Below are 10,000 nucleotides of genomic sequence, written 5' to 3'. Positions count from 1 at the left end.
ATAAATAGCTTATACAAAATTCAGAGAAATTAACCAGCTAGGAGGGTCAACGTATCTTCCATGGTTACAAATAAAAAATATTCTTTCTTTTTATACTGCAGTTTGTCAAAACACTTACAATAAATGGCTATAGGATCCCATACAGACATTTGTAATTTCCTTTAGGACATGCTTATTTGCCATAGTCTAACAAAAAAGTAGACGTTTACTTTACAAAGTAAATGCTTTTTGAAAACTATAGACATTAATCTCTTACTGTTTCACCTCACTTTATTTGTAAAACCTATGTATAGAATTAGAGGTTTCTGCTGTACTATAAACTGTTAAAATCATTTATTTACTTATTTATCAGTTGAAACTTCTGTATATGAATCAGTCATCATTTTTTTAATCAGGAAAATTAGTGCATATAGTTTTGTATAAAATTTAAACCCCTTCATTTATCAGTACAGGTAATTTCTATATTAATTATACTTAACTATACACTATTAAAGAAACTTATCACTTCATTAATTATATACAGCAATGACATGCACCCTTTTTCTAAGAAAAGGCAAGACATTTGATAAACCTGGGCAAGGCATTCAATGCAATACCTCAGTCAGTCATTGTTGACAAGCTTTCCGATCTAGGCATAAATCCCTACGTAACTCAATGAATTGCTGGCTGGCTCACAGACAGCAACCTAGAAATCAGGATGGGTGATACCACCTCCACAAAGAGACCGGTCACCAGAGGACTTTCCCGGGGCTTAGTGCCAGACCCACTTCTGTATGGCATCTGCTTCTCAGAAGACAAGGCTAAAGTTCAAGGCCTTTGGCTCACCAAATGCTCAGCTGATTGTAAATTGGGAGCTACTACAGATTCCACCAAGACATGACCATCTTGCAGGAGGGATTAACACTGGCAAATGACTGGTGCCAAAGCCATAGTTTAAAATTCAATGCAAAAATTACTTTTAATGCCCTTTTGGAAACTGTCAACCCAAGTTAATTGTTCCATCAATAAAACACCCCTAAGAATTGACCCAGTAGTAAGGGATCTAGGAGCATATGTTGACAGCAATCTGGTCTTTGATCAACATGTAGCTAAGATAATAAAAAAATCAGTCTGTGTCACTCAATTTATAGATTAGGTATGGCATCCATGACCAAGGATCTCTTTTGCACCTATAGTGCCATATCTGCAAAGGTCCAAACCATGCCTACAGAGCAAGATGCAAATCAAATTTCTCTCCAATGCCTGCAGCCCCACTGTGTGCCCTGCGATATATCTGAAAAATGTTTCCTTGACCTGAGCAGATAAAGATTCACAATTATGATCGCTGACTTTCATGATTGTGCATCTTTAACTGCACACGATAAAGTTATATAGGTACCATTAAAAATATGAGAGAAAATGCCATGTTGTATAACCTTTTGTTGCATTATCAGGTTAATCTTCCAGTGACCATAATAAAGTATTTTCTAGCAGCTATATCCAATATGCTTGAACAGTTCATAAATAGCTTTGATGGTACAGTAGTGTTTTAAAAAAAATAAATAAATTATATTGTTTTCAGAAGAACAATTTCTTGCTTTGGATCTGTAGCATTCTAACAACTGCCTCCTGCCAGTCTACACAGAACTGCCTTGGTGCATGATGTCAGCAGGAGAACAGCCAATCGAATTACAAGGTGTCTATGTAGCTCTAGCTAAATCCGGAAACAATTAGGCTTTTTTGATGTGAGGAAGTGTGTAGTCCACTCTGATTTTGCTTTCTGTTTTAAAAAGGAAGAAAAATATATAAAAGTGACCCCAAAATAAGGTAAGAGTAGCTGGGAAGTAATGCTCGAGTGGAATAACAGAACCTGTGGAACAGAGAATCAAAATACAATACATAAACAGGAGAAGTAATGTCATGTTTAAAATAAATATTTGTGAATTTTTTAAGCAAAAATGTGCAGACAAGCTAATGGAGAGAAAATAATTGAAGTTTATAAAAGTAATATTGAATGGAGATTAGGGATCTAGGGGTAGTAATGATATTATGGTATTATAGAAGAAGCTGGAACAATGTCATGCTATGCTGTTGATGAAAAACCATCCATACTGTACATACCTAGAAACCATATTACAAGAATTCCAATGAAGAGAGGACTTCAATGATTTTTAATATATAGCAGTCTAAATAACTGAAGCAATTTTGCAAAAACAAGAAATATTAATTACTATATGATCTGATGTAATAGAAGTATTTTGTAACTTTCAGGAACCCAAGAATGTAGATATGTTGTGATTTTGAGGAACTAAAGTATTTTTTGTGGTTACAAAGAAAATACTAAAGTGTGGGCATGTAAAACTGAAACACAAAGGAAATGCTGAGTTAGGATGAAAAACTGTTATATGAAATATAAATAAATAGGATGAAGTTTGGAGGTAATGTGGTGTTTAAAACAGATATTGATTATTGCTTCTAATCTAAGCTGACGTGTCTTTCAATTATTATGTTAAATGTACAGACTTCGACTTTATAATTAGAGGATTGATGGGGCTTGGAAGGGTCCCTTAAAGATGACGTATAGCTAGGGATTTCATGAAAAATGGAGGGACTGATTTATGAACCTGTTAACCATAGAAATGGAAGTATTAAATATGTGTGCAGCTTTACCTAAATGTACCCCCCCCGCATAACAATAGCATGTGTAATACTATACTAGTCTATATTATACTATTCTATACTATACTCTTCTGGCTCAGTGGGGAGGAGATGCTAATGTTACCACAGTAGTGCAAAGGAGGGTTGAATAGGGAACGGTCTGAATGATGTTAAAAGCAGGGTACCATAATTAGTATTTAATAAGTAATACAGCAGCATCAAATCAGTAGCAGAAAACATTAACTGGGGAAACCAAGAACCAAAGAGATAAAGTTACACTGGAACCACAAATAGGACTCAGCAGAAATTGAATAAAACTGAAATTTGTTTCTACTGAGCCTATCTTATGTTGCCAGCCTAACTTTATTTTTCTGTATAAAGAATATAGCAGATTACACACGAAACTGATTCATAAGGCTTTGCTAACAAAATCGTCTGGGATTGTTATATAGAGTGTTGGTTTGCATCCCAGGCAAAGCCAAGTACTTTAAATTGAAATTTTGCACATTTGTAAGTTATACAAGAGTACCTGTGCTGTATTTTCAAATTATTCATGGTATTTTTCTGCAGTTTAGTATTGCAAAGTCTCACAAATTTTTCACTGTTCTTGCTGCTGAGCACTACTGACACAAACGTCCATATAATGTGATTGCTACCCACAAACTGTTTGATTGCTTTATAGGCTCATAGGAGTTTACTAAGCTAATGACCACTATGGATGCATAGCTAGGATTAAAAGGATCTTTGTGGTCATTAGGTTGGTAAATACCTATGGACCTATGAACCTAGTAAGAAATGCATATTAGCATGGTTATCATGTTTCTGTACATATCTCTGGCATATTGCACTTAGGCAGATTGTAATTCACTATTTCATAAGCCCAGTCACCAGAGATATCATGAACAGCTCAACAGATGAGTGAGATACTGGTACCACAAAATGATATGTTTTTCCTGTAAATATTATACGTGCATTGGATATGTTCAAGAAAATATTAATAACACCAGCCAGAGGGTATTTACATGGGACTCCATGGTATCAACTAAAAGTATACACAGTGCTTTAAAGGCTTTGCAGTGACTGACGGTGTCTAACTAGCACTGCATGGGACATACTTGTCCATCATGAACACTATGCATGTCTGAATATTTAATGATACAAATATCTCAAAAATTGAATGCCATCTACAAATCCAGTTTGCAGTCAAATGAAGATCACATCTGCCCGAACAAAAGACACACTGATAGTTAAGATTTTCCTGGTGTGGTTACAGAGATATTAATACTTTTTTCCATAATTATAATAAGTCAATTATATATGATCTTATTACTTATTAAATATAAATATAAATTACTATGTCTATCTGATATATTAATGTCACCATTTTGAAGAGTGTATAAATATAAAATTACTATGTCTGACATATTAATATTACCATTTTGAAGATGAGTGTGTGCTGAAGAACTTTTGTATTTTAACTTTTTCGGGAACTTTTATGATTTTTGAGACATATACATTTGCTTATAGGTAGGTTGAAAAGTGTATTCTTTGCATTTTAGCTCAGATGAAGGCTGTCCAGGCAGGATTTCTTTGGCTGCCCTCTCCAAGCTAGCACTCTTGGCTACTTCAGATGTCAGAAGGTATGTAATTCCAGCCAAGCTTAGTATGAAAGAGTTAGAACCACTCTACTCAGCCTATATCATACCTATCATTGAGTATAACCAGACATATGTAACAGCTGGAACTCCCACAAAGGTTTCTCACCCTAAAAATCCCTTATTTACCTCCCTAACATGCCCCCACCCCTGTATAGCTGTCCATGGTATTCAGGATCCAAATGAGTTTGGGGTGTATGGCTAGGCTTGTAAAGGCCCTAGTGACCTTTAGCCTGGTATCAGTCTATGATCCTATAAGAAAACATCTTCATTTCTTTTCTCAAACATTATCACCAATTATTTTTTTAAAACCTTGAATGTCAAGAACTTAAGACATTATTTTCTAGATTATGTCATGTAGGCTGAGAATCAAACAGACAGGCAGGTAAAAAAGATAAACCCGGAAAGAGTGGATAGTAGAGAGACACAACTAACAGGCATATTTTATTCAGAATTGTTGACTGGTAGATTGCAACTTCATACTAAAAATGTTACACGATAGAATTTAGTCTAAAATAAAGCACACAGCTTATTAGTTCACTTGTAATAATCCTTGTCATTGTTGAAGGTATAAGCAACTTTTAGAGTTTAGCAACTCTGACATAGAAAGACCTAATTTGTTCAGAAGTGTTTCTCAGTTTGACAAGCACACTGTTTATGACATTCTGCTTAATTCACACTAATCCATTTAATTAATATCTTCTTCTTATTTGATGTCCACAGTTACTAATAGTAGGGTTCTTCCATTTAGAAACAGATCAGTGATGCCATATTTCTAAATTTGCTTTAAGGTATTTTTGTAAATATTTCTGTTAGTGTCTTTCCTAACTACAATGTTATTATTATATGAAGATTAAAAATATGAAGAAACACAAAGCCGTTTCATTTAACTTAATATTTAGATAATTTTTATAGTATATGCACAATATGAATTTCTTACACTGTAAGAAAGAAATAAAAAAATGAAGGAAAGCAAATAGAATTTACCAGTATGTTCTCCTTCCTTGGCTTCTGCTGTTACAGATTTGTCCTGCCGATTTAGCTTTTTAACAACTGCATAGGTTGGTTCATCTTCCATGCTGCTTGGCTTTATTTTTCTCTTTTACTCTCTCGTGTCCACTTTGTCCTTTATTTAATCCTTTTGGTTAAATATGTGTATAATGTTATATTATTTCTGTATGCCTCTCATGTTTCTTGTTATAGTCCAGCTGCTTCTTTTGTATGTTGTTGTTCAAGTGATTTTTTTTCTTTTCTAGTTTGCTTATCAGATTACTTTGCAGGCAGTTGTTACATTAGCCCTGACCACATCCTCCTGTCAATGCTCACATTGTCTTCTCGTATCACTTCTGTCTGAGAATTTCAGTAACTTCCTCTATTCTGGTGCTTAAATATACTTTGCTTGCAGCTGGTAATTGAAACCGGAGAAGAAAATGAGATGTAAAACGGTCTCTTACTTTTGTAAACTGAATTATTACAGTTGAAAGAAACAAGCTAAAATACTAGGGTTACTTCCATTATTTTTTAAACATTTACAAAGGTCTTGCTTGTTTTTGGATTCCATCATTCAGTAAAGATCATGACTGGAGAGTATATATTTGTCTCTGATTATGGATGCAAATCCTGCCTTCAGAGGTAATAAAGTTCCTGAGTGTAAAGGAGAGACACCTTAACACAGTATCTTAGAAAGATTGTTTAAAGCACACAGATTAACACAACTGACAGATAGATAGATAGATAGATAGATAGATAGATAGATAGACAGGTAGATAGGTATGTAGATAGATAGATAGACAGATAGAAAGATAGACATAGATAGATAGATAGATAGATAGATAGATAGATAGATAGATAGATAGATATAGATAGATAGATAGATAGATAGATAGATAGATAGATAGATAGATCAATATTACATGACTCATAAGACAGAGAAAGAAAGACAAAAAAGACAACAATCTATGTACATTATATACATTAAGTGCCATAATAAAAAGTTCAGTTTAAAATAGTCATATATATCTTAATTAGAAATAATTTCCAGATGACATAAAAAAGACATTTTATTGTATGTAGAGTAAAGTAATACAGACTGCCACAACTTCTTAAAGACAAAACAACATCCTTCTCCCTAGTTCACTCTGATACTATTTCTAAGAGGTCCTTCTAATATTATAAGAAACATACCCATTTACTGAAGTTAGTTGAGATCAATTTATGTGCTACAATATATCTGTACGCAGTTTGTCTGAAGTTTACCCAGGAGCACTGATTCCTATGTATCCAGTTTTGGGTAATGTATAACTTTATAAGTGAGAAGATGGACACTAATATGTGAAGTTTGGATTTTGGAAATATTTCTGGGGCAATATGCAGAAGTGCAAATTCCCAAGATAGGGTATATTTTTTGTAGCCTATCTTTTCAAGAACACCAGAGTTTAAATGTACATTTGCAACTGCAGAAAATATGGAGTACATTGGCATTCTGGGTCTTACAATAAGAACATTCAGGGGATGTTTTAGCATTAAATTTGTTGATAATTACTGGGGTTAGATACACGTTATTATAAATTATGGACACATAAAATTGGCCCTAAGCATGAGTGTGTGCATGTGTGTGCCTTCTTTGGAAGGCTGGGTGCTGGGCTGGCAGCTCAACACCGTAAAACTCCACTGCCAATCATGAGCAGACAGGTGATCTGCTGTGACAACCCCTAACTGGGAAAAGAGGTTAGATGCATTGTAGTTTTAATGGCCTGACGTTTTTGTATATCAATAAAGTCAACAAGTTGTTTTGACCAGTATTCTGACATTAGAATGGAAGACTGGTACTTTAGTCGAGTGCTCAGTTTATAAGATCTGGTTAACATTTTTTTCTTTGTGAGAAGCAACATCAGTAAGAGATAACAGGTATTTAAAGTATTCTCCTGAATCTCCAGATCTTTACTCAAGGAGAATGTTAGAGCTCTAAACTGTCTCAAAGTTATAATGTAACTCCTAGGAAGGTTCAGGGCCAACCTGGCTTTAGACAGAGATTTATTCCTAAGAGCATAAATATCCCAAAGAGCTTTCTCTTTGATGAGAAGGAACATATTTAAATTTAACATGTCATTGCTCATTTTTATATTGGGATTTAAATACAGTGGTTGTAACATCCGGAATGCATTATATAGGTCCAGGGAAACCTGTAATTTATGTAGTCTTACAATGGAAGCTTTTAACGAGGTGTGTAATTTATATGATGTAAGACAAATTGTAAGAAATGGTAAAGACTTTGGGTTAAAGTTACATGACTTAATATAGCTATACCACAATTGTACCCAAGAAGGTACGCATTCTTTCTTTTCCAGGTCATATGTTGAGATTTTAATAATTCTCTTTGCACATATAATGTCATAGTATAAGCTAAAATTTGGCAAACCCAGCCGTTCCTATATCCTAGGTTGGATTCATTTCTGATAGCTATTTCGGTTTGATTTTGGATACCAGATACATTTTAATAATATTGCATTCATTCTTTTGAAGAAGTTGCTGGTAATTATTATATTAGAGGTTCTAAAATAAAATAATATTCTTGGGAATATATTCATTTGGACTACAGCCACCTTTGACATAAAAGTTAATCTTAAACCATTCCATCTTTGAATGTCTTGATCAATATTTGAGAGTAATTTCAGGATATTATTTTGGAGAAAGAGTTTTTCATTCACCTGAAAGGAAATCCCAAGGTATTTTAGGAAAGGAGTGACTTTTATTCCTCTCTCTAAAAAAATGGCTTGTGTGACAAAATGAGTTTAGTGGGAAGACAGAAGACTTATCCAGATTAATTTTATCGTTAGAAAATTTTGAATAGATAGTGATCGAGTTTAACAACTTATTTAAGTCATGTGTGGTAAAGAGAAGTATATATTTAAATCATCAGCAAAAGCTGAAAAGATAGTTTTACTTATAAATAAATTTGGAATCACATGATAAGTTTTTGGTCTTATAAGGAGGAAGAGGGGTTCTATGTACAAATTTAACAGGTAGGGTGATAATGGGCAGCCCTGTCTCATTCCATTGAAGATATTTATTCTTTTGGAGTATGTTTTGTTAATACATAATTTTGTAGAGGGATTAAGGTCGAGGGTATGTATAGCGTCTATAAAGTTCTTAGGCAGGTTAAAATGAGATAAGACTGCAAACAGAAAACTATGATTCATTCTGTGAAAAACTTTAGATGCACCAAATGCAAGCACATATATAGGCTGCTTTTGGAAGTTGGAAAGCTTCATCATTGCATCTAAAGTTAGGATATTATCACATGTTTGCCTTTCCAATATGATGCCTGATTGCTCTGGCAAAATAATATTTGTGATTACCTTTTTGAGTCTGTTGGCAAGGATTGCTGCTAGTATTTTAATATCTGTATTAATAAGAGAAATGGGCCTATAGTTAAGGGGGGTTTTCTTATTGTTGTTGTTCTTATGAATAAGAACAGTTTTGGAGTTGTTTAAGTGGGATCTGACATACCCTTATTTATTATATAGTTGAAGACTGGTAATAAGAGGTTTGCTACTCCTTCACTAAAAGTTTTGTAAAATTCCGCCGTAAAGCCATCTCGTTCCAGGGCTTTATTAGGCTTGAGAGATTTAATGACCGATAAGATTTCTTGCTCGGATAGTGGAGATGAAAGGGAGTCATAGCGAGATTGGTTTAATTTTGGAAATGCTAAAGTATCTAGAAAACACTCTCTGTCTTGATTGATGAACAGGAACTCTTGCTGACCATACAGTTGGGAATAGATGGTTTCAAATAGACCCACAATTTCAGAGTTAGTAGTATATGTTTGATCAAGATCTCTAGGTTTGTTATAGTAGGGATGTTATTATTACCAATGATTATTCTTGCTAAGATCTTGGAAGGAGTCTGAGACCAATCAGCAGAACTAACCAATGTTTTCATTTCATGAAATGAACATTACCCAGCTTGAAGAAGGAATAAATCTTTCTGACGCTTGTTCAATTGCTTTTCTAGAGTTGGACAGTATTTGGTATTGGTTTTTCTTCTGTCATTCTAATATTTTTTTTAATTTGCATTTCCTGTTGATTGAACAGATTTTTATAGAAGGATGCTTTCTGTATAAGTAAACCTCTAATTTGGGTTTTTAAAGCTTCCCATTGCACATTGTATGGAATTGTCGAAGAATCTATTGTACCCAGATCCACTAAAAGATAGTTAATAGCTTGTATGACATCTTGTTTCTGAAGTAAATTTGGGTTTAACATCTGGTTATATACCTTTGATGTTTAAGAGGAGATATTTGACCAAGTAAGTTTAACAGTAATCTTTGCATGGTCTGAAAAAAACTAGGTTCTGTATAGAACTTGACTTACTCTCTCAGGAAACAATCAGAGATAAAAAATAAAAATCTAGCCTGGACAAAGTTTTGTTACATGGAGAGTAGAAAGTATATTTGGAAAAGTGTGCATTCTTGTCCTGTAAGTAATATGGGTCCAACAAATTATAATCAGTTATCAGGTCTGATAATGCTATAGAAGCATGGACATTGTAGGATTTACTTTTACTGCTTTTATCATGAGTTGGGTCTACTAAAGAGTTCCAATCTCCACCTATTATATAGTAAAAGTTGGGGAATAATGTTAACATATTGCATAAGGACATAATAAACTTTTGCTGTTTCATGCAGGGGCCATAAATGTTTAGGAATA

Source organism: Protopterus annectens, chromosome 8.part0, assembly GCF_019279795.1.
Source record: "Protopterus annectens isolate FY-2018-M chromosome 8.part0, PAN1.0, whole genome shotgun sequence".
NCBI lineage: Eukaryota > Metazoa > Chordata > Ceratodontiformes > Protopteridae > Protopterus > Protopterus annectens.
This window is presented reverse-complemented; position numbering follows the sequence as displayed.